Raw genomic sequence first — 25,332 nt, forward strand, 5'->3', positions numbered from 1 at the left:
GCTGCCATTCTGAAGACACAAATATCTGAGAGAAAGTCTCAACTGTTCTGTGTAGCTTTCAATAATCTATTAAATCAAATCATTATCATACTATCTTTTTATTGCATGATAACGTTTGTCACAAAATATTCAATAAGTACAATAACATTCCAGGATCGCTATTGCATTCGACGGTTTAATGGTACTACTATAATCTGCTACAAACAAAATGGCCAATACCTTGCAAACTGCATTAAAACATCCCAGGATGTCTAGCACCGTCTTTTTCTCTCCGAATATGTCCTTCCGAACAAGATTGATCATCCGGTGAGCACTTGCATGAGCAACACAACGGGTTCCATGTATGGAACACAATCTGCTTAATCTTCTTGGGAACATGAGATTTTGTTAGGGTTCACGATTGTGTTAGTCAAACTCAGTCTTTTCGCTTTTGTTGCTATTGTACTGTCAGTTTATTTTCGACTTATGAGTTTAAATGTCCCTTTGGTATCTTTCGCTTCTATTTCCCAGTTACGGTACAAAGTCTTACATATATAAACATGTGAAAAATTAGTACCATCTTCTTTTCTTCGAATATAATCAAGAAAATAAGACTTTTTACATTTTGATTATTCGGAACCACATAATCATAAAAATGCAATCTATAATACTAAAATTACGAGGTCCAATTTGTCAGCCGTCATCACGTAAAAACGATGAATCAAAGAATTCAACTTTATATATAACTAATATAGTACAATGCTGTTGATTAAAAATTACACCACTCCAGACCCTTTTGTTTTCCACATAATTAATATTGCCAATAATTAAGAAGTTCCGGGTCGAATCCGATACCGATACCAATAGTATATTCACCTGTTACCTATTAACTTATCTGTACGTTCCGCATCTGACAGGCGCACCACTAAACGCTGTATTTAAGATTTTCGTATATACACGGGTCGTAATCACAGGGTTGACACAACTAAATTCAATCATTGTCACATTGTTCCCGATTGTAGTATTTTAATCAGTATGACTTTCTAAGATGACAATACGAATAATAAAAATCTGGACTTAAAATAAGGCGTATAGGTACAGCATGTACAGTTTACAATTTGTTAGCCGGAATAGCGTCAAACAGCGAATCAAAGAATTCAACTTTGTCAACACCGAAGTGCTGACTACTGGGCTGGTGATACCCTCGAGGACGAAATGTCCACCAGCAGTGGTATCGACCCAGTAAACATTGTCTATATACGGTAAAGTTGATTTATTTTATATACATAAAATCTTTTCTGTATGATACTGTTTGCATTTATTATATTGACTATGCGAATACGGGTAGCTAAACCATTAAAAGTAAGAGTTTATCAGAATGAATATAATTTTACTTTGCCCAAACTTCTGTGTGAAATCTGAACTATATCATCCATGTTCAAGATTCTATACGAATATAGATGTAATTATTAAAAAAAAAAACCGATAGGACGGTTGTTAAGTTTGAAATATATTATCCACTTCTCTGTGAAACAACATATTGTTCAGTGTTAATTAATATGTATTGATCTGTATTGTATCATATAAATATATCAATATATAAATAATACTTTGTGTGATATACTGTTTACTCATACTAATTGCATTACACACTTTTTATACTATCTACTACGCATATTCAAACCTAAGAAATGCACCCACTGTTGAAAATATGTGAAGGTAAACATGGTAAATAGGTGGGTCAGAGAAGTTTACAATAGTTGTTATTCAATAGACTGTGTGTTCCATGTACTATATGAATGAAAATCAATATACTATTTATAGCCTTTTCAATAGTAGTCTGGCGCGAAAAGGACGATAACTCAATTTTAGAATTTAATATTTTTGGAGACGATCAATTTCCGGAATTCCATGCTTGATCATCCCGATTTTTTCTTTGGCCGTTGACAACAGAATTATTGCTGCATTCTTTGACAATAAGGTATATTTAACAAGGCAGTATTATCAATGTATTATCGTGGTATCAATATATGTAAGAAATGTTAGATACCTGAATTATTTGTAATTTTGACAAGGACAATTCATCACGTCCCCTGAAAACATGATTTTGTAAAATATCACTTATCGGCATCTCCGGGCGGCAAGCCAAGATTCTAATCATTCTAGATATTAATCTCCTGATAATCTTTACTACAGCATTCTGATTGTTATTAATTGCTACATATTACCGCTTTTTTGTAAATCGATGTTTGTTTACATTATCAACAAATGTGAGTAACATTCTAGGTCGAGTTGTCGTTCGTGGTGTATAGTTTGTTCCAAACCATTGTTTGTTCCTGGTACAGGTTGGCAGTTGTTTATCAACAATAAAGTTGTTGCAACATAAACACATGTTATTTTCAGTGTGTATGTATGTTTTTCTTTCTTTCTAATTAGTCATGATTGTTTATAAAAACAAAATGTTTTTAAATTCATTTGGAAGACAGGATTGTCATGTAATTGTTATTTCCCTTGTTTAAAAATAGAAATTGCGTGTTTCTATATTTAACGATTTGCATGACACTATTTAGTACATATTTGTTAAATAATATATATATTGCTGTTTTGAATTCATTGTTAAAGAGAATTATATGTTCTAAAATTCAATATTTGCATCGTTGCTTATCATTTATACCCTTTGTTGAAAGACTTAATCATTTTAGATAAGTTGTTTGAAAATATTGTTGGTTACAAACTTCTATCTGTTGCTTGATTGAAAGCAGTCAATGGCGCTTTTCAAGGACTGCCAACGCTAATACTGTATATGGTTGGTAACAACATTGAATGATTGAGATGTTTATGAACTGACATTCAGTCCGACCATGGGAAGCTGTGCTCTGCCGGATGCGTGCTCAATTATTGTAGTCATTCAATGCTACATTTCTCTACTTTAGGTCTACATAATAAAAATTGTACTTATTGAAAAAAAATATATATTGTTTTCATTTATTTTATTTAGATAGTGCTATCCATCGTATTTTTATTTATCAGTTGTCAAATTAGACCAATATGTGGTCTGCATCCCCTGCATAATTGATCCTTTTACATACATGTCAGACTCCACTCTTTTATTTCTTTAATGGCTTTCAGTTATTTGGTGGACACAGGGAATTGACTCCCAGTTCCCTCCCCAAACTCCTACTTCACTCCATATCCTGTTCCTCTGCACTCTTATTTTTTCATCAACAAGAATTATCCCTGTTTTATCAAACTTTTCTCACGATTAAGACCACCCTGCCTCAAGCTTTCATCCATCAAATTCTCATTTCTAGTCCTCTTATTCCACAGTTCCCATAATTCTGTCCAACCCCTTTAAAGTGTCCCAATGATTCGCACCCATTAACAACCCATCATTCGACAAATTATATTAAACAACCTGATTTGTCTCCTATATGCAAAAATTACGAGTCAGGTTTTTTTGCTTTAATATAAATGGCAATTTTTTTTCACACATCTCGTTTTTGAACTCCCATGCGTATTTGTTACTATCAACTATATGGCATCAATGCACACAATTCAAACGATCTTTTCACAAAACTACAAAAATTGCATAGCAAATACATTCTCAGGATTTTTAATAAAGTTTACTTTGCAAGCACAAAGTGAGGAATTAATTATAAAACAATTTGGTAAAGCAAAATAAATATCTAAAAGATGTTTTAAAAATAGACTATAGTGGATGAGCTACCCCTTCGTGTAACAAGATTTATCTCTCCTGGGATTTAAACACATTGAGATTGAGATTGAATTGTTTCCCTTTGATAACAACCATTTCCAAAGCAAGATTATTTGTTTGATGGTTTTTAATTGATTAACAATATTTTGATAAAGGAAAAGGATAATACTTTCAATTTCGAGGTCTCACAAAGGCTTTTTCACCTTCTATTCTAATTTTACATTAAAAACTCAAATTTAGATGAAAAGGCTACTATATACGGTACTGTATATTTGTATTATGACAATGCAAATTAAACTCAATGGTCTGAAACTTCCTTCAAATCTAAGTTTAAAAGTCAACTAGTATTTTTTGTGAGCTTTATGCAAAAGATACTAATTGACTTTTTAAACTTAACGTGTTAAACTATACATTATTCTCGCAACATCTGCAAAGATCAGACATATTCAATAGATAAACATAATTTATTCAAAAACTAGTCAAAAGATACCGTTACTTTTATCAAAAGGTACTCAATATTTTTAGATTTGAAGGAAGGTTCAGACCATTGAGTTATACTGTGATTTTTTGACGCAAATGAACAAGATTTAAAATAATTCTTAGCGTTACGCACTTAGAGGACATGTTTGAATGTTATTACTGAAAGAAACAATACTATGTTTTATACATATTTTAATCAAATTCCATGTGTGTGTCAAATGCTTATTCACTTTAAAAGCTTAAATACCATTTAAATGCCAAACCTTATATAGTACCATTAAACCCCACCCGTAAATACCGCCAAAACTTTCCTCGTGCCTTATGCACCTAACATCAAATTTATAAATAGTACATACTGTTACAAAACCAGTATCCGAACTAGTTCTACTAATTCCCATCTATAAATAATTACTACAAATAACAAACGGTAAAAAACATATTTCAAACGAAATAAAATACATTTTGCTTCAGGTTCTACAAGTAATGAAGTTCAAATAATTCTAAGTTAAACATGTTACTTAGTAATGATATTGTGAAAGTGATAGGTAACAAATAATAACGATTTGTTTCTTTTTCAGAAAATGAAATATTTGACGTTATGCATAAGTATTATATTTACATCCATGGTTCATATAGTTGGATTTAGATCTGGAATCCTAGATGACAGCCATGTTGTTCACAAATCGCCATGCCAGGAAAGTTATTGCACGAGAGATAACTTTGCGTGTCTTCCTAACTCTGTAGGGACCTTAATTGGTGTCTGTCATGATGAAGTTGTGAATAAAAGTGTGAAGGTAGTTTATTACCTACGAGATGGTAATGGTGTACAACCTTTCCAACGACAAATGGTGCTAGACATATCTTCTCCGATATATTCAATTATTTCTGCAATAATCATTCAGTTTAATCAAAATCTTGAAGAAGAAGGCATATTGAAGGGAATTGAACAAGATGATTGTAAAAATAAACAATCAAAAATTAATGTATGTGAAGACATTGAATTGAATTTAACATGTCTCCCCGATCGTGCGACGTGTGCCATTATGGACTTCAACTGTATCAAATCCAAAGATATATTATTTTTAATCAATATATACGATGAAAAGAGAAAGAAAATAGTCGAAAAATACGTAAACATAAATACGAGCTGGAAGTATTATTACTATTTGTCAAAACTTCTTTGCGAATATCAAAACTTTAAAAAAATTCCAAGATACACTAGGCAGTACAGAATATTTTTAACATCCAATGAAAGCAATAAACTTTCAACATATTCAACTCAGGATAAATCCGATCAAGTATTACAACGAATAACAGATGGTATCATAGGATTTTGTATCGGTCTTTGTATTACTCTAATTCCACTATGCAGTTATTTGGTTTATCGAAGAATGCAGACGACAAATTATCAGCAACCCATAAACAACGAAAATAGTGCAAATTACAATGCAATGACATTCATACCATCCAGTGGGAACACAGACGATTCATTTAAAGATCACACAGTTCATCAAGATCTAGATGTTAAAATAGGACAAACATCGGCATAATTCTCAGGATTTTTACGACATAATTGTATCAAAAAACAATTAATTGAGTTCTGAAGCTGACATGTCAGTAACTACTAGTTTTTCTTTGTTAATTTCTGTATCGTTGTCATTTTGCTGTTTCTTTTGTTTCCTATGCTTTCATCGAACTAGAACTTCTTTTAAACTGAGTTTTACTATGCGTAAAGCACTGTGTTTGTTTTTCTATATTGCCTAGAGGTATAGGGGTAGGGTTGAGATGTCACAAAACATTTGTCCCAAGTCAGGAGCCTCTGGCCTTTGTTTGCCTTGTATATTTGGTTTTTTTTTAACTTTAGTTCATTTATGACTGAACTAGTACACATTTTTGTTAAGTGGCCAGCTGACGCACACCTCCGGGTGCGAGATTTCTCACTGTGTCGAAGACCCATTGGTGGCTTTCGGCTGTTGTTTGCTCTTAAGTCGGGTTGTTGTTTCTTTGACACATTTCTTATTTCCATTCTCAATTTTATCTAAGACTTAAATATTAATCAGTTTACATTCAACATTAAATTGTACATTGTTAAGATACAGGTGTCGACAGAATTTGAGCCATTGTATATATGTTCAGGTTGGTTTTGATGAACTGATAACAAAATATTTTTTGCAAGACGAAATGAAGGTCTTGCGTACAAGTCTTTAATAATAGTACATTGTCATTGACTTTCATTTTATCAGGGTGTCGGTGATGATTTAAAAGTCTTTTAGGGCTTGATATTTCAGTAGCTATTAGACGCTAAGGTCTTTATATAATGTGACTATTTCATTTATCACCAGTAACTTAATTTGGTATTTATAATTTTTACAAGGAAAAAATACACCGAAGAGGATATCACTGCCATGCTGGAATTTTTAATTGACAACATATTTGTTGAATTTTTTGGTCTTCCAACAGACTATTGGCATCCCGATGGGTACCAATTGTGCTCCTCGACTGGCCGATTTGTTTTTGTATTCGTATAAAGCAGAATTTATCCAAGGGCTTGTACAGAAAGGAGAAAAGAAATTAGCTCAGTCTTTTAATTTCACCTTTCGGTATACTGATGATGTACTGTCTCTTAATAATAATAATAGATCCAGTGATCACTTACATTTAATATATCCAAGTGAACTTGAAATTAAAGATACTACCGACACAGATAAATCTGCTTCATATTTAGACCTTTTTCTCGAAATGACTACTGATGGTAGGTTGAATATCAAAATTTATGACAAACGCGATGATTCTAATTTTCCTATAGTCAACTTTCCATTTCTGTGTAGCAACATCCCAGCGGCACCAGCATATGGAGTATATGTGTCTCAATTGATACGTTACTCTAGAGCTAGCTCAACGTACGTTGATTTTGTTGAACGAGGAATACTGCTTTCCCAAAAGTTGCTAAGACAGGGCTATGAATCAATCAAATTAAGGTCATCACTCAAGAAATTTTACGGTCGCCATCATGAATTGATTGGCCATTATGACAAAAGTTTGTAAGAAATCATATCTGATATTCTTCCTCAGTCATAATAACCATCCATCATTACCGAACTGACCAAAGACATAACACGACGGGTGCCGTATACGGTGCAGGAAATGCTTACCCTTCCGGAGCACCTGATTTCACTCCCGGTTTTTAGTGGGGTTCGTGTTGTTTCTTATTTTCTTATTTATAACTGTTGATGTAAATGTCCTTTGGTGTTTTTAGTCTTTGTTTCCCCTTGGTTTTGATTGTTATTGTCTTGCAAGTTCTTCATGTCTGTCAGACAGTCTTTAGTTCATGTTTTATATGTTTATATATCAACGTTCAGATTTTTCAGATTTTTCGGATTCAGTTCGTTTTGCTATACTATAACATATGCCAATGTTATATGGTTTTTTGAATGAATATTGGATGTAAATATCCAACTAGAAGGATTTTAATGATTTGAACAGTACAAGGTTGATATGATTCATGTTGTAAAGTAGCAACAAATAACAATGTCAACATAATTTTCAGTAAAGACTAATTGAGCCTGCAATTCATTTAAATAAAGGCAACAGTAGTATACCGCTGTTCGAAACTCATAAATCGATAGAAAAAAACAAATCTGGGTCACAAACTAAAACTGAGGGAAATGCATTAACTATAAGAGGAGAACAACGACACAACATTAAAATGTAACACACACAGAAACGAGCTAAGCATTAGACAAAATCCGATGAGAATAACAAATATAACATCAAAACTAGATGCATGAATTTGGGATAGAAAAGTACCGTGACGCTTCTTATAGTAATGTTAATTCATACTCAAATATAAGAGGAAACAAACGACACAACAGAAACACAACGTTAAAATGTAACACACACAGAAACGAACTATAATATAATTAGTTATCAAAAGTACCAGGATTATAATTTAGTACGCCAGACGCGCGTTTCGTCTACATAAGACTAATCAGTGACGCTCATATCAAAATAGTTATAAACCAAACAAGTACAAAGCTGAAGAGCTTTGAGGATCCAAAATTCCAAAAAGTTGTGTCAATTACGGCTAAGGTAATCTATTCCTGGGACAAGAAAATCCTTAGTTTTTCGAAAAATTCAAAGTTTTGTTAACAGGAAATTTATACAAATGACCACATAATTGATATTCATGTCAACACCGAAGTGCTGACTACTGGGCTTGTGATACCCTCGGGGACGAAACGTCCACCAGCAGTGGCATCGACCCAGGGGTGTAAATAGTTATCAAAAGTACCAGGATTATAATTTAGTACGACAGACGCGCGTTTCGTCTACATAAGACTCATCAGTGACGCTCATATAAAAATAGTTATAAAGCCAAACAAGTACAAAGTTGAAGAGCATTGAGGATCCAAAATTCCAAAAAGTTGTGCCAAATACGGCTAAGGTAATCTATTCCTGGGACAAAAAAATTCTTATTTTTTTCTAAAAATTCAATGTTTTGTTAACAGGAAATTTATAAAAATGACCACATAGTTGATATTCATGTCAACACCGAATTTCTGACTACTGGCCATATTCCTGACTTGGTGAAGGACATTTTTTAAAGGAAAAAAATGGTGGGTTGAACCTGGTTTTGTGGCATGTCAACCACCGCCCCATCCCCCCCCCCCCCCCCCCCCCCCGCTTTAATGGCAATGTTAAATATAACATTAAAATGACAACAGAACATTACAGGTCTACAATACAAACAAATAGGAGAACATATTGGACAAAGAAACACACGAATAATAGCTTACAAAAGGCATCAGGTTTAAAATTTAAAACACCAGAAGTGCTTCTCGTCCACACAAACCATACTAGTGACGCCCAGATACAAAAGTTCGAAAGCCAAAACAAGTACAAAGTTGAACAGCAGTGAGGACCAAAAGTTCAAAAAAGTTGTGCCAACTACGGCTAGGGTTTTCTGCTTGGGATAAGAACATCCTTTTTATTTAGAAAAATGTATACTTTTGCAAACGTTATTCTTCATATCTGTTAGGTTTTGCAGATTGAGTTTTCTCTTCAAAGTGCAGTTAGCTGTTCCCTGTAAATTTTTGATGTATCGTCACACATTCCCTGATCAATATCAACAGATTCAACCCAACATGGGAATATTGAATATTTTTCTAACATCTAGAATAACACAAAAATATCCCGTCAGGACCTGTGTCGTAAAGTACTGTAAAAAATGGTGTAAAAATAGATGCAAGAAGATGTGGTATGAAACAGAACACATGTTGGGAGAACTACAATAATAATAATATTAGTGGTAAGAAAATGATAAGTATAACACTGATTCACACATCCGACGCCGGGACAACATAAAGGAAGCAAATAAACAGTAAGTAACAAAAATGTAATAATATAAACAAGTTTTAGCATTTTCTTTGGGAGTTTTACCCATGACAGGAAAATAAATTGTACACAAATCACAATGCACGATAGAGAAATATTAATGCACATTTTAATTTAATTGGAAGTATCCAAAGGAAGAGTAACCCTTTGTTCATTTATATCTGAATTCTTAAAGTGATTATCATTTAGAAAAGACCGTCTCAATTAGTCACACACCTTAAAAAAAAGAAAGAAAGGGTGTGGGGGGGGGGGGGGTTACAAAAGGAAAAAAAAAACAACAAAAAAAAACAGTTCACCTCTACATGCACGCTCAACTCGTTCTCAAAGAATCAATGCATCAATTAATATAAAGTGGGAAAATTATTGGTTTGATTTGATTTTTTTTTGTATGTATCCCCGTTCGCCAGTTTACATATTACTATCAAAAAATAAAATAAGCTCACCCACACATCCACACACATTGTATAAACACATTCATTTCCAATTCAATATGTAAAGGTAAATATAGAATGATTAATACAAAAGTGTGATGTAGCAAATAACATAATAATAAAAAAAAAAAAAAACCCAACAAAAACACAAAGTAAATTAGACAAAGTCAAACTGAACATGGATAATTTTATTAGCGTCCACCGTTTCCAACATCTCCGTTAATGACAGACATTGCACCATCATCATGTGTTAATAATCGTTCTCTAGTAGCACCTGTGGGTTCATCTGGTTGTTCGAACCATTCGGTTGGGGGTTCAATTTCAAGCTCATTTAACATTGCAATGAAATCATCATTATTTCGTACTATGTGTTTGTCATCTTTGTTGTCTACAATATATATTTTGCCGTCGACCACCCATGTTGATTTGAGTCTTGTTTCGTACCAGAAATCTTGCATAATATGCATGTTTACTTCTCAGCCTTGTTAATTCTTGGTTGATTGAGATATTAGCAAGTTGCGGTTTTTTTTTGTTAAATTTGCTCAAGCGCAGTAGAGATTCCTTAACTGCATGACTGGCTAAACGTATGATGATTGGGCGTGGACGATCAGAATGTTGCTTCCCAGTGCGGTGACTTATTACTATGTCACTCTGCGACATTTGGACATGCATTTGGCTTGCGATTTTTAGTATTTTGTTGTCAGGGTTTTCTCCATAAGAGAAAGGAACCCCTGTAAAACGGACCATATACTTCCTACTATGCTGCTCTAGGTCGTCGCATTTATTTTTAAGATGTTTTATTTCTGCCTTTAAATTGTTGCTGACTTCAGAACTTTCATGAACAGTAATAATATCCTGAAAACTTTCCATTTTTTTGTCAAGATCATCATATTTGATTTTTAACTCTTTTAACTCGCGTAGAACAGGTTTTTGTTTTTCATAAATAAGGTTATGTAAGTCACCAATAAGAAATTCTTTCACAGTTTGTGCTATTCTTACTATGTCTTCCTGACTAATGCTTACTACAGGTGCCGCTGTGGAATTACTCATGCTAGTTTCAAATAAATGCTCATCAGATGAAGAGTGGGATATATCCACAGAGTCCGTATGAAACGTTTTTTGCTTTTTATCTGTTTGTAGATTTTGGGGGGATGGTTGAGAAGATGGGCGACGTCTTCGCTTTTTAAATTCACTGTTTGTGGTATTAGATTTCTGCATCAAGGATTAAGGATCCGTTTTACATAGTTAAATACACAGACGATCGAATAAGTTGCTGGCATTAATAAAATAATAGTTCTTGTAGAACAATATTCACGTTGGCATTCGGTCCACTCGACTGAGTATCAGGTGTGCATTATGTTTTAAGAAATTATATGTCTTTTGAAAGTCTCAAATTATGTACAGTTTATACAGTTTGTTTGTGCATGACTTACTAATTCTTTCTAATTCTTTCCTGTCATTGGATAATTCAAAACAAAATGCTTATTCACATTTTTTTACTGAAGATTTCGACCTGATATATAAACACGTCTTTCCCATTCGAGCATGCGCATAAAAAGTTCTTTTCAATTTAGTTTTTCTGAAATTGTTCAACTTTTTATCCCTTACATTATTGATTTATTAAGGCTTCGTGTTGAAGACCGTACTTTTACCTAATATGGTTTACTTTTACAAATTGTGACTTCGATGAGAGAGTTGTTTTATTGACACTCATACCACATCTTCTTGCATCTATTTTTACACCATTTTTTACAGTACTTTACGACACAGGTCCTGACGGGATATTTTTTGTGTTATTCTAGATGTTAGAAAAATATTCAATATTCCCATGTTGGGTTGATCTGTTGATATTGATCAGGGAATGTGTGACGATACATCAAAAATTTACAGGGAACAGCTAACTGCACTTTGAAGAGAAAACTCAATCTGCAAAACCTAACAGATATGAAGAATAACGTTTGCAAAAGTATACATTTTTCTAAATAGAAAGGATGTTCTTATCCCAAGCAGAAAACCCTAGCCGTAGTTGGCACAACTTTTTTGAACTTTTGGTCCTCACTGCTGTTCAACTTTGTACTCATTTTGGCTTTCGAACTTTTGTATCTGGGCGTCACTAGTATGGTTTGTGTGGACGAGAAGCACTTCTGGTGTTTTAAATTTTAAACCTGATGCCTTTTGTAAGCTATTATTCGTGTGTTTCTTTGTCCAATATGTTCTCCTATTTGTTTGTATTGTAGGCCTGTAATGTTCTGTTGTCATTTTAATGTTATATTTAACATTGCCATTAAAGCGGGGGGGGGCGGTGGTTGACATGCCACAAAACCAGGTTCAACCCACCATTTTTTTCCTTTAAAAAATGTCCTTCACCAAGTCAGGAATATGGCCAGTAGTCAGAAATTCAGTGTTGACATGAATATCAACTATGTGGTCATTTTTATAAATTTCCTGTTAACAAAACTTTGAATTTTTAGAAAAAAATAAGAATTTTTTTGTCCCAGGAATAGATTACCTTAGCCGTATTTGGCACAACTTTTTGGAATTTTGGATCCTCAATGCTCTTCAACTTTGTACTTGTTTGGCTTTATAACTATTTTTATATGAGCGTCACTGATGAGTCTTATGTAGACGAAACGCGCGTCTGTCGTACTAAATTATAATCCTGGTACTTTTGATAACTATTTACACCCCTGGGTCGATGCCACTGCTGGTGGACGTTTCGTCCCCGAGGGTATCACAAGCCCAGTAGTCAGCACTTCGGTGATGACATGAATATCAATTATGTGGTCATTTGTATAAATTTCCTGTTAACAAAACTTTGAATTTTTCGAAAAACTAAGGATTTTCTTGTCCCAGGAATAGATTACCTTAGCCGTAATTGACACAACTTTTTGGAATTTTGGGTCCTCAAAGCTCTTCAACTTTGTACTTGTTTGGTTTATAAATATTTTGATATGAGCGTCACTGATTAGTCTTATGTAGACGAAACGCGCGTCTGGCGTACTAAATTATAATCCTGGTACTTTTGATAACTAATTATATTATAGTTCGTTTCTGTGTGTGTTACATTTTAACGTTGTGTTTCTGTTGTGTCGTTTGTTTCCTCTTATATTTGAGTATGAATTAACATTACTATAAGAAGCGTCACGGTACTTTTCTATCCCAAATTCATGCATCTAGTTTTGATGTTATATTTGTTATTCTCATCGGATTTTGTCTAATGCTTAGCTCGTTTCTGTGTGTGTTACATTTTAATGTTGTGTCGTTGTTCTCCTCTTATAGTTAATGCATTTCCCTCAGTTTTAGTTTGTGACCCAGATTTGTTTTTTTCTATCGATTTATGAGTTTCGAACAGCGGTATACTACTGTTGCCTTTATTTAAATGAATTGCAGGCTCAATTAGTCTTTACTGAAAATTATGTTGACATTGTTATTTGTTGCTACTTTACAACATGAATCATTTAAACCTTGTACTGTTCAAATCATTAAAATCCTTCTTGTTGGATATTTACACCCAATATTCATTCAAAAAACCATATAACATTGGCATATGTTATAGTATAGCAAAACGAACTGAATCCGAAAAATCTGAAAAATCTGAACGTTGATATACAAGTAATAGCTTTTCCAAAAAGCTTGCCGTATTTTAGCTGATTATATTGAGATCAGTGGTTTGTGAGTAGTTTATTTTTATTGGAATATTGCACTTCAAGCAATATGAAAACATAGCGCTTTTTTTCTACTAATTTGTCATTTTTGTTGTATTATTGGTGGACCCGTGTTATAATGGTAGGAGACTTTATAAAATTGAGAATGGAAATGGGGAATGATATTATAATAAAATGTATTCTGTGTCTATAATCAACGTGATAAAAATAGCATATAACCTACACATACTTTTGAGGATTACTATTTGACAAAATGGACAACAACAGAAGGCAGTGGCGAATCCAGAGGGGGACGTAGAGGGGGTACGCCCCATCCCCCGCCCCCCATTTGCTCGGTTTTTTTTGGTTGTTTTTTTTTTTTTTTTTTTTTAAATGATTAATCATACTAGACTATGTGAACTTTGCCATTTCCTGTGTACTCTATTATTTAATTTTTATGCGACAATTCTTTACTTATATAGACATTTATAATAGGAATTTACTGATTGTCAAAGTCATGTGATTCGCTATGGTGGAGTTGACCAGTGCTTCGAAAAACGTCGCGCAGTCATTTTGAAATTCAAATTACAGTAACACATTGCTTAAGCTGAGGATGACAATCATGACACCTTCAAAGCGACATAGGATTGAGCAAGAACGTACTGACTTCCATTTCACTATTCTACCAAACAGGAAGTAATACTCTATAGACTATAACACTCTCATGAAAAAAGTTCCATGGCAATATTATTTACCTACGAAAACATGTTTAACCCCAAGCGCCATTGTCATGATTGATATGGACTATATAAAATTGCTGTTTGGTGTGAACCGAGCTTTGCGTTGAAGACCAAACTACAACCTTTAATAGTTTACTTTTATAAATTGTGACTTGGATAGACAGTTGTCTTTGGTATTTACATGTATGAGATCCTGTAATATCTTTCTACAAGATTGAGAACACATTTTTTTGTAATAAATTTAAAACATATTTAATTCTGTAATATCTGATAATATGTATCAGTTATTTGTGATTTTTTATTTGATGTGTACTCTCTGGTAATGTCAGTATCAGCATGATCAGTTGAATGGTTGTGATAAAAAAAAATGGGGCAGTTTGCAATTGTCATGTGCAGGTTCACCACATGTGGATCTTCTTTCCCCTCTCATTTATAAAATTGTGCATGATATTTATCACAGAAACGCACCAGTATTTTGGTGAATGAAACACTTGTCATATTAAATTAAAGTCAGAGGTGGAATTTTGTTGTTTTTATAGGGAATCACTCAAGCATGACTGGAGTTTGCCCCTTTGTAGGCAGTCAGTAGGCTCCCGCTTATGAAAATTTCTGGATCCACCACTGAAAGTTTGAGTAAAGTTAGATAAGAATTTATGACAAATTATGTTGAAATTTGCACAGATAATGAATGAAAAATCTAGTAAATTAAAAAATAGGCACTATTATTAAAAGCTTTCCTTGCTTATTCACAATCACATATAATATCCTCCATGCTATTCCGATCTGAGCTTTTATTCATACATACATGTAGTCTGGTGCTGTTGCAAGTAGTCTTCTTTTTTCTGTTTCTTGAGAAGTATTTGTTTTACCTGTTCAGTCACTGTAAAGTGTTACAATTTATATTTAAACGCAACACATAAATGGTGACCAAAAAGGTACGGCTATCACATGAGAGAAGCTAGAAAAAAGTAAAATGTAAACATTTTAAACATTTTTGTGGGACCATGAAAATGTGGTATAAAGATAGATATGCATAGATAGACCATAGAACAAATAAGCAAACAATTCAAAGGAAATGTACATGTAAGATGAATTATGAAAAAAAAGAGGCATGGACAATAAATATAGCCCTTGTTAGAGGTAACCCAGGTCGCCTTTCTTTAAATCAGCTATATTAAAGGTAACCACATATTTCTGGGCCGGGTTGAAAAATAAATGAAAATGACTTTGAAAAACGCCAATAGAAATACACCAAATTTGGGAGACATCTATTAAAATGTTTGAAATAATAAGAAAGTTGAGAAGAACTAAGCTTTTTCAGATAATATACAGACTATTGCAGTCAGCCTATAAAAGACTCTTTGCCTCCTGAAATGTTTGCTTATACACTGTGCTTTCCTATAATGATTTAAAATCAGTGTGATAGTTTTCATGAAGAACACTGAGGTATAATGTCAAGATAAATGTTGTGTAACATGTATGAGGGGGAGGACAGGGGGTACCCTTCTCCTTTCTCCCATTAGAATAAAACATCTCCTTTTGAGATAAATTAAAAAAATTTCTCCTTTCTCCAACTTTTTCTCCTTTCTCTAACTTTTTCTCCTTTCTCCCAGCCTTCCTCTCCTTTCTCCCACCCCCTTTCTCCTTTCTCCCACCCCTTTCTCCTTTCTCCTACCCCCTTTCTCCCTGTCTCCCTTACCCCTGTCCTCCCCCTCATGTATCTACCCAAATAAGTAAAATATAAAAATTCTTGACTTCTAAAACCAGTGATTGATCTCCTGATTTATATCTCATCACTCTATGCAGATGCTGTGCGAAAAAAACCAATTGACTTACCAGTATGCTTCTTTCCATTGAGTTGATTTATTATTAATTATTTTGCTTTGAATACACCTTATTGCTACAATATGTATATGTCCGCCATTACAAACTGTACATGTACATCACAAATATTTCATGTAAAATTTTGATGTTTTAATACAAAATATATGATGCCACAATGGAAAAGTAATTGTTGTATGACATTAATGGTTAAAGAGGGACAGATTCTCAGGTCAGCTGGGACAATAAGGGGGAGGGGGGCGATTTCTCCACTCATGCTTCAGTGCTTCCCTACATAATCAACCAAATAGTAATGTTCATCACGAAAAAATGTACTAAGTGTAAGACCTGATGATGTGAATAAATTGAAATCAGACGTATCAAATAGTTTTCAGTGCTTTTGATATATCAATGGGCAATCTGATGAGTTAAGCCTTTTTCGACTGATTTTTATAGTTCGTTCTTATGTTGTACTGTTATACATGTACCACTGTCCAAGGTTAGGGGGAGGATCGGAATCCCGCTACAATGTTTTACCCCGCCACATTATTTATGTATGTGTCAGTCCCAAGTCAGGAGCCTGTAATTCAGTGGTTGTCGTTTGTTTATGTGTTACATATTTGTTTTTTCGTTCATTTTTTTGTATAAATAAGGCCGTTGGTTTTCTGGTTTGAATTGTTTTACATGTCATATCAGGGCCTTTTATAGCTGACTATGTTGTATAGGCTTTGATCATTGTTGAAGGCCGTACGGTGACCTATAGTTGTTTTAAAATGTCTGTGTCATTTTGGTCACTTGTTGTCTCATTGGCAATCATACCACATCTTCTTTTTTATAATGACTGCTGATCACCACTGTGTCCATACTGGGACTATTATGGTCCAACAACCAGTGGCGGATCCAGAAATTTTCATAAGTTCAGGCCCACCAAATTTCCCAGAAAATGATGGCATGCCCCCTGGTCCCCTTCTAAATCAGACTCCTGACAACTCCAAAGAATAAAACATCATGTACGAGTACATCAAAGATCATCAAACTGTCTACCCCACATGCAAACATCTTTTTCGGAGTTCACTGTGTTGCAAGTTTTTTTGGTTTGAAGGATCGTATAAATGATTGCCTCGGGGTCATTGTCAAATGTAAAGCTAAATTATATAATTTGCAACATCTGACACTATAGTATCCTATATCCTATAGTGCACTGAAACCCTTGCCAATAACAATACCGTGATGCTTGGTGTGGGCTTCTTTGCATATAAGAAACCATATTGCTCACCTTGTAATTTTTGTATTCTTCTAATCAGTAGCGTCGGGTTTGTTTATTTACACCAGAAATCAATGAAGCGATGAAAGTGCTGGAAACGAAATTACATCTTCGGTAAATTCCGTGATTTTAATATTTTCTAATCAATATGTCCAAGCAATGAAAAATAAATCGTTATAATTTTTATACAGAGAGCATACGTTTTGTGTATTCTAAGCTGACGAAGAAATCTAACACAAAAGTATCTCAATCAAAAAAATGCCTTGTCATCAGAATATCCCCAAAAAATAGACCAGTGATACAAACATCGTACCAGCTACACGGTCATACTCTAGACACAGAGGAAGCAAGTAAATATCTTGGAGTAACCATCAGTAACAACCTAACATGGGATAAACACATAGACAATACAGTAGGCAAAGGAAACAGAACGTTGGGATTTATACGTAGAAACCTCAAAGGCTGTACAAAACCTGTAAAGGCAGCTGCGTATGTATCCATGGTAAGACCTGCAGTGGAATACGCAAGCACAATATGGGACCCAACCGCCCAAAATAAAATCAAGGCAATTGAACAGGTCCAGAAAAGAGCTGCACGATTTGTGAATAACAACTACACAGACCGAACACCTGGCTGTGTCACAAATATGGTTAAAAATCTTACATGGGAAAGTCTCGAAGAACGGAGGAAAACAAATAGATTATGCATGCTATTTAAGATCCAGCATGATCTTATAGATATAGACCGTCACCAATATTTGACACCGAATGATAACCGGACCAGAGGTAAAAACCGCTTCTTCCAAGAAAGAACAAGTTCAGACACTTACGGCCAATCTTTCTTTCCGAGAACAATCAGGGACTGGAACAACCTACCAACAACAGTTACAGCGACCAACACCGTTGAGGGATTCAGAGCTGCCCTGAAGGCATGCTCTGAAAGGAAGTACGAAAACCCAGTTGTAAATAATTTTAATTGTATATTTTTGCGAACGTTTTAAATGTATTTGTAAATAGCCAAGAGAAAGCTTTCTGTGTTGCCCGACACTGCGTAAAGTTTTCGCGCGGAACCATGAACATTCAGTATTGAACCCGGTTCCTTACCTGGAAGAAGAAGAATCATTTAACCGTTTTAATACAGTTTGAAGTGTAAATTATACACATTACTGTCCTATTTTTAGAGAATAGCAATAATACATATGTACAGTTTCTTACCAAAATAGCAACACAATTTCAAGATTAAATCATCACATTGTCACATGATTATATAATCTGCACCAAATTGACAGTTTGACGTGAGTTATCATCATAACTTATCACTATAGCAAATGAACACTTTATCATAATATGTACCTATAACCTAGTATCATGATTTCAATCCGACCCCACTTACGGACGCGTAGAACATATAATGCATGCCACTCATTAATAGCCAATCAGACGTTAAAATGACCTTCATTTCCCCCAGAATCATTCCGGAAACAGCCACGAAGCAGCCATTAGATAGTATTTATAACCAATGAAATAACAGAAATACCGTTAACAGATTTACCCGAACCTGACGTTTAGCCTCTGACTAATCAGACCGTATCACCATGGTGATACGGTAATCACCATGGTGATACGGTAATAAACATATAAAACATGAACTAAAGACTGTCTGACAGACATGAAGAACTTGCAAGACAATAACAATCAAAACCAAGGGGAAACAAAGACTAAAAACACCAAAGGACATTTACATCAACAGTTATAAATAAGAAAATAAGAAACAACACGAACCCCACTAAAAACCGGGAGTGAAATCAGGTGCTCCGGAAGGGTAAGCATTTCCTGCACCGTATACGGCACCCGTCGTGTTATGTCTTTGGTCAGTTCGGTAATGATGGATGGTTATTATGACTGAGGAAGAATATCAGATATGATTTCTTACAAACTTTTGTCATAATGGCCAATCAATTCATGATGGCGACCGTAAAATTTCTTGAGTGATGACCTCAATTTGATTGATTCATAGCCCTGTCTTAGCAACTTTTGGGAAAGCAGTATTCCTCGTTCAACAAAATCAACGTACTTTGAGCTAGCTCTAGAGTAACGTATCAATTGAGACACATATACTCCATATGCTGGTGCCGCTGGGATGTTGCTACACAGAAATGGAAAGTTGACTATAGGAAAATTAGAACCATCGCGTTTGTCATAAATTTTGATATTCAACCTACCATCAGTAGTCATTTCGAGAAAAAGGTCTAAATATGAAGCAGATTTATCTGTGTCGGTAGTATCTTTAATTTCAAGTTCACTTGGATATATTAAATGTAAGTGATCACTGAATCTATTATTATTATTAAGAGACAGTACATCATCAGTATACCGAAAGGTGAAATTAAAAGACTGAGCTAATTTCTTTTCTCCTTTCTGTACAAGCCCTTGGATAAATTCTGCTTTATACGAATACAAAAAAAATCGGCCAGTCGAGGAGCACAATTGGTACCCATCGGGATGCCAATAGTCTGTTGGAAGACCAAAAAATTCAACAAATATGTTGTCAATTAAAAAGTCCAGCATGGCAGTGATATCCTCTTCGGTGTATTTTTTCCTTGTAAAAATTATAAATACCAAATTAAGTTACTGGTGATAAATGAGATAGTCACATTATATAAAGACCTTAGCGTCTAATAGCTACTGAAATATCAAGCCCTAAAAGACTTTTAAATCATCACCGACACCACTGATAAAATGAAATTCAATGACAATGTACTATTATTAAAGACTTGTACGCAAGACCTGCATTTCGTCTTGCAAAAAATATTTTGTTATCAGTTCATCAAAACCAACCTGAACATATATACAATGGCTCAAATTCTGTCGACACCTGTATCTTAACAATGTACAATTTGATGTTGAATGTAAACTGATTAATATTTAAGTCTTAGATAAAATTGAGAATGGAAATAAGAAATGTGTCAAAGAAACAACAACCCGACTTAAGAGCAAACAACAGCCGAAAGCCACCAATGGGTCTTCGACACAGTGAGAAATCTCGCACCCGGAGGTGTGCGTCAGCTGGCCACTTAACAAAAATGTGTACTAGTTCAGTCATAAATGAACTAAAGTTAAAAAAAAAACAAATATACAAGGCAAACAAAGGCCAGAGGCTCCTGACTTGGGACAAATGTTTTGTGACATCTCAACCCTACCCCTATACCTCTAGGCAATATAGAAAAACAAACACAGTGCTTTACGCATAGTAAAACTCAGTTTAAAAGAAGTTCTAGTTCGATGAAAGCATAGGAAACAAAAGAAACAGCAAAATGACAACGATACAGAAATTAACAAAGAAAAACTAGTAGTTACTGACATGTCAGCTTCAGAACTCAATTAATTGTTTTTTGATACAATTATGTCGTAAAAATCCTGAGAATTATGCCGATGTTTGTCCTATTTTAACATCTAGATCTTGATGAACTGTGTGATCTTTAAATGAATCGTCTGTGTTCCCACTGGATGGTATGAATGTCATTGCATTGTAATTTGCACTATTTTCGTTGTTTATGGGTTGCTGATAATTTGTCGTCTGCATTCTTCGATAAACCAAATAACTGCATAGTGGAATTAGAGTAATACAAAGACCGATACAAAATCCTATGATACCATCTGTTATTCGTTGTAATACTTGATCGGATTTATCCTGAGTTGAATATGTTGAAAGTTTATTGCTTTCATTGGATGTTAAAAATATTCTGTACTGCCTAGTGTATCTTGGAATTTTTTTAAAGTTTTGATATTCGCAAAGAAGTTTTGACAAATAGTAATAATACTTCCAGCTCGTATTTATGTTTACGTATTTTTCGACTATTTTCTTTCTCTTTTCATCGTATATATTGATTAAAAATAATATATCTTTGGATTTGATACAGTTGAAGTCCATAATGGCACACGTCGCACGATCGGGGAGACATGTTAAATTCAATTCAATGTCTTCACATACATTAATTTTTGATTGTTTATTTTTACAATCATCTTGTTCAATTCCCTTCAATATGCCTTCTTCTTCAAGATTTTGATTAAACTGAGTGATTATTGCAGAAATAATTGAATATATCGGAGAAGATATGTCTAGCACCATTTGTCGTTGGAAAGGTTGTACACCATTACCATCTCGTAGGTAATAAACTACCTTCACACTTTTATTCACAACTTCATCATGACAGACACCAATTAAGGTCCCTACAGAGTTAGGAAGACACGCAAAGTTATCTCTCGTGCAATAACTTTCCGGGCATGGCGATTTGTGAACAACATGGCTGTCATCTAGGATTCCAGATCTAAATCCAACTATATGAACCATGGATGTAAATATAATACTTATACATAACGTCAAATATTTCATTTTCTGAAAAAGAAACAAATCGTTATTATTTGTTACCTATCACTTTCACAATATCATTACTAAGTAACATGTTTAACTTAGAATTATTTGAACTTCATTACTTGTAGAACCTGAAGCAAAATGTATTTTATTTCGTTTGAAATATGTTTTTTACCGTTTGTTATTTGTAGTAATTATTTATAGATGGGAACTAGTAGAACTAGTTCGGATACTGGTTTTGTAACAGTATGTACTATTTATAAATTTGATGTTAGGTGCATAAGGCACGAGGAAAGTTTTGGCGGTATTTACGGGTGGGGTTTAATGGTACTATATAAGGTTTGGCATTTAAATGGTATTTAAGCTTTTAAAGTGAATAAGCATTTGACACACACATGGAATTTGATTAAAATATGTATAAAACATAGTATTGTTTCTTTCAGTAATAACATTCAAACATGTCCTCTAAGTGCGTAACGCTAAGAATTATTTCAAATCTTGTTCATTTGCGTCAAAAAATCACAGTATAACTCAATGGTCTGAACCTTCCTTCAAATCTAAAAATATTGAGTACCTTTTGATAAAAGTAACGGTATCTTTTGACTAGTTTTTGAATAAATTATGTTTATCTATTGAATATGTCTGATCTTTGCAGATGTTGCGAGAATAATGTATAGTTTAACACGTTAAGTTTAAAAAGTCAATTAGTATCTTTTGCATAAAGCTCACAAAAAATACTAGTTGACTTTTAAACTTAGATTTGAAGGAAGTTTCAGACCATTGAGTTTAATTTGCATTGTCATAATACAAATATACAGTACCGTATATAGTAGCCTTTTCATCTAAATTTGAGTTTTTAATGTAAAATTAGAATAGAAGGTGAAAAAGCCTTTTTGAGACCTCGAAATTGAAAGTATTATCCTTTTCCTTTATCAAAATATTGTTAATCAATTAAAAACCATCAAACAAATAATCTTGCTTTGGAAATGGTTGTTATCAAAGGGAAACAATTCAATCTCAATCTCAATGTGTTTAAATCCCAGGAGAGATAAATCTTGTTACACGAAGGGGTAGCTCATCCACTATAGTCTATTTTTAAAACATCTTTTAGATATTTATTTTGCTTTACCAAATTGTTTTATAATTAATTCCTCACTTTGTGCTTGCAAAGTAAACTTTATTAAAAATCCTGAGAATGTATTTGCTATGCAATTTTTGTAGTTTTGTGAAAAGATCGTTTGAATTGTGTGCATTGATGCCATATAGTTGATAGTAACAAATACGCATGGGAGTTCAAAAACGAGATGTGTGAAAAAAAATTGCCATTTATATTAAAGCAAAAAAACCTGACTCGTAATTTTTGCATATAGGAGACAAATCAGGTTGTTTAATATAATTTGTCGAATGATGGATTGTTAATGGGTGCGAATCATTGGGACACTTTAAAGGGGTTGGACAGAATTATGGGAACTGTGGAATAAGAGGACTAGAAATGAGAATTTGTTGGATGAAAGCTTGAGGCAGGGTGGTCTTAATCGTGAGAAAAGTTTGATAAAACAGGGATAATTCTTGTTGATGAAAAAATAAGAGTGCAGAGGAACAGGATATGGAGTGAAGTAGGAGTTTGGGGAGGGAACTGGGAGTCAATTCCCTGTGTCCACCAAATAACTGAAAGCCATTAAAGAAATAAAAGAGTGGAGTCTGACATGTATGTAAAAGGATCAATTATGCAGGGGATGCAGACCACATATTGGTCTAATTTGACAACTGATAAATAAAAATACGATGGATAGCACTATCTAAATAAAATAAATGAAAACAATATATATTTTTTTTCAATAAGTACAATTTTTATTATGTAGACCTAAAGTAGAGAAATGTAGCATTGAATGACTACAATAATTGAGCACGCATCCGGCAGAGCACAGCTTCCCATGGTCGGACTGAATGTCAGTTCATAAACATCTCAATCATTCAATGTTGTTACCAACCATATACAGTATTAGCGTTGGCAGTCCTTGAAAAGCGCCATTGACTGCTTTCAATCAAGCAACAGATAGAAGTTTGTAACCAACAATATTTTCAAACAACTTATCTAAAATGATTAAGTCTTTCATCAAAGGGTATAAATGATAAGCAACGATGCAAATATTGAATTTTAGAACATATAATTCTCTTTAACAATGAATTCAAAACAGCAATATATATATTATTTAACAAATATGTACTAAATAGTGTCATGCAAATCGTTAAATATAGAAACACGCAATTTCTATTTTTAAACAAGGGAAATAACAATTACATGACAATCCTGTCTTCCAAATGAATTTAAAAACATTTTGTTTTTATAAACAATCATGACTAATTAGAAAGAAAGAAAAACATACATACACACTGAAAATAACATGTGTTTATGTTGCAACAACTTTATTGTTGATAAACAACTGCCAACCTGTACCAGGAACAAACAATGGTTTGGAACAAACTATACACCACGAACGACAACTCGACCTAGAATGTTACTCACATTTGTTGATAATGTAAACAAACATCGATTTACAAAAAAGCGGTAATATGTAGCAATTAATAACAATCAGAATGCTGTAGTAAAGATTATCAGGAGATTAATATCTAGAATGATTAGAATCTTGGCTTGCCGCCCGGAGATGCCGATAAGTGATATTTTACAAAATCATGTTTTCAGGGGACGTGATGAATTGTCCTTGTCAAAATTACAAATAATTCAGGTATCTAACATTTCTAACATATATTGATACCACGATAATACATTGATAATACTGCCTTGTTAAATATACCTTATTGTCAAAGAATGCAGCAATAATTCTGTTGTCAACGGCCAAAGAAAAAATCGGGATGATCAAGCATGGAATTCCGGAAATTGATCGTCTCCAAAAATATTAAATTCTAAAATTGAGTTATCGTCCTTTTCGCGCCAGACTACTATTGAAAAGGCTATAAATAGTATATTGATTTTCATTCATATAGTACATGGAACACACAGTCTATTGAATAACAACTATTGTAAACTTCTCTGACCCACCTATTTACCATGTTTACCTTCACATATTTTCAACAGTGGGTGCATTTCTTAGGTTTGAATATGCGTAGTAGATAGTATAAAAGTGTGTAATGCAATTAGTATGAGTAAACAGTATATCACACAAAGTATTATTTATATATTGATATATTTATATGATACAATACAGATCAATACATATTAATTAACACTGAACAATATGTTGTTTCACAGAGAAGTGGATAATATATTTCAAACTTAACAACCGTCCTATCGGTTTTTTTTTTTAATAATTACATCTATATTCGTATAGAATCTTGAACATGGATGATATAGTTCAGATTTCACACAGAAGTTTGGGCAAAGTAAAATTATATTCATTCTGATAAACTCTTACTTTTAATGGTTTAGCTACCCGTATTCGCATAGTCAATATAATAAATGCAAACAGTATCA

At 33.7% G+C, this 25,332-nt stretch overlaps 1 long non-coding RNA gene across 1 annotated transcript; it reads right to left on the bottom strand.

Moving 5' to 3' along the window:
* Window positions 1-20,707: 20,707 nt before the first annotated feature.
* LOC143059240 (uncharacterized) lies at window positions 20,708-24,768 on the bottom strand. The gene is made up of 2 exons (XR_012973448.1): window positions 24,656-24,768; window positions 20,708-21,863 (listed from the first exon to the last, which is right to left on the bottom strand). It is a non-coding gene; the product is annotated as an uncharacterized LOC143059240 (long non-coding RNA).
* Window positions 24,769-25,332: the final 564 nt, after the last annotated feature.

Source organism: Mytilus galloprovincialis, chromosome 1 (assembly GCF_965363235.1).
Source record: "Mytilus galloprovincialis chromosome 1, xbMytGall1.hap1.1, whole genome shotgun sequence".
Taxonomy (NCBI): Eukaryota; Metazoa; Mollusca; class Bivalvia; order Mytilida; family Mytilidae; genus Mytilus; species Mytilus galloprovincialis.